Raw genomic sequence first — 2,126 nt, forward strand, 5'->3', positions numbered from 1 at the left:
CCGGCTCAGGGAAGGTGGGAAGCTTGGCTTCCTCCATCACCCAGGCAACCAAGCCTCCTGCTTGCTCCAGCTCCGTGGATGCCAGCCGCCATCTTGGTTGTGTTAATTTGCATATAGTTGCTCTGATTGGCTGGTGGGTGTGGCTTGGACATAGCAAAGGTATGATCAATTAGCACCTTTGTCTTTTATTAGTGTAGATAGTTTCTTTATGTAATAATTTAAGGAGGGGATAGTCACTAAGCAGAGTGGCACAGTATCTAGGACCTATGATACTTTTAGGTGCCCACAAATATATTTTAATTTTAATTACTTTTAAACTCAGAAGAAAAATCTGAGTTTATATATAAAAGGCTAAGTGACCATCCAACTGTCCAACCACCTATACCTATGATGCGCACTGACCACCAGGGGCAGACACTCAATGCAGGAGCTGCCAAGCTGCGGTGACTTGGCAGCGGCGGTTCTTGGATGATGCACCCCAAAACCAGAGAGAAGGGAGCCCAATCCCCAATCCCTCGTGAGGCCTTGTGATTCTACCTTCGGCCATGGGTTATGTTGTTGCTGAGGCACTATCACCCCGAATCTGGTTTCCTGCACACTTGTGTTTGCATTCCACACCCTGTACAATAGCAACTTTGCAGAGCGCCCTCTCACACTCCAGGACCCCTATGGGATGTCAGAGAGCCAGTTTCGGCCCAATCCCTGCAGGCCAGGCTGAGGGACCCCACCTGCCTGGAGGGACCCGTTCACTCTACACATGCCCTTCCAGCCTCGGCACCGCCCAGGTGCAGCTGGCCATAGAGGGACCACGGTAGGTGGGCTCCAGGGTGTGTCCCCCACCTGTGCATGAGTTTTCTTTCTTTTTCTCCCCCCTCCCCACTCACTGTGCATGAACCTGTGCACCAGGCCACTAGTATTAATATAATAACAAGTTAGGGTGGGACAGGGTCTCAGGGAATCACCAGGGCCAGGTGAATAGTATTAGCCAGGTTGATGGAGACTCAGATATGGTGCCCACTGGCTGGTTCTATTGAGGAAGGGCTCAGCAAAGGAACAATGGCCTCTGTCAGCACTTCTGTCTGGGAGAAAGCTGCCTCTCCAGCCCTTGCACTGGAGCCAGACAATTCAGTTTCTCCCTATAGGTCTCTGGTGCCTTTTGAACTGCTGCACTAAGCTGAGAGAGAGTGATTCTGAGTAATTTCATGCATGGCCCTTTAAAAGGAACACCTGGGACTCCAGAAGTCCTCTGTCTCACTCAGCCACAATCTCTACTGGCTTTTACAGCCAGAAGTTATGGGCACTTCTTTTCCTGAGAACTGGAACCCTGGGCTCGGAGGCCTGGTTTGGGGCTGGGACCCCTCACCCCTGAGGGGGATCTCCACAGCCAGAATACCCCTCCTGATTTTTATCTGAGACAGGTGGGTGAGAGATGAGCCCATTCTGCATTTCCGCCCCTGTTACCAGTCTCAATGTGGCTTTTTTTTATATCCCTAGTTTAGCTAGACTTCAGGTGGTTCTGAATGATGGTTGTTCTGTGGTTTGGTTGTAATTATGATGTGGTTAAGGGAGAATTAGAGTACTGCATTCACCTATGTTGCCATCTTGACTGGAACCCTCTCATAGCTCCTATTTCTTGAAAACCTTAAAACTGTTGGACACCTGGCCAAAAGTCAAGAATATGGTAGAATGTAGCCTACATCTAATATTAGTATAGGACACTTCCTCCCTATTCCCCTACCCTCAACAACTTCCCTATGTCCAATGCAATTTCTGTCACTTTCCCTTTTCTATTCCATGTTTGTATTGTTTACAGTGTTTCCAGACACTAGAGGTAACAGTAAAAATGTCCCACTTAATTCACTTTAGTGTGTTTTTTTAGCATAAACTATACATTTTTAGGGTCTTCCTGGGCCTTCATCATCCCAGAGACAAAAGACTAAAACTGGGCAGTCAGCTCTCCTCTGAAGACCTTTGAATAATCCTTTAGCTTACACCAGCGATTTTCAACCTTTTTCACCTCATGGCACACATCAACGGATTACTAAAGTTCTGTGACACACAAAAAATAGACATTTTTCGCTGATCTGACCAAAAATTGTATAATTTTGATTCATTCACAGCAGATG

At 47.3% G+C, this 2,126-nt stretch overlaps 1 long non-coding RNA gene across 1 annotated transcript in view; it reads right to left on the reverse strand.

Annotated features, from left to right (window-relative positions):
* The window catches only part of LOC107183910, a 17,691-nt gene extending 15,565 nt beyond the window's left edge, over positions 1 to 2,126 (reverse strand). The window contains exon 1 of the long non-coding RNA XR_001514733.1: positions 1,995 to 2,126. This is a non-coding gene — a long non-coding RNA (uncharacterized LOC107183910). The remainder of the gene's footprint in view (positions 1 to 1,994) is intronic.

Source organism: Myotis davidii, unplaced genomic scaffold (genome assembly GCF_000327345.1).
Source record: "Myotis davidii unplaced genomic scaffold, ASM32734v1 scaffold420, whole genome shotgun sequence".
In the NCBI taxonomy this organism is placed as follows: Eukaryota; Metazoa; Chordata; class Mammalia; order Chiroptera; family Vespertilionidae; genus Myotis; species Myotis davidii.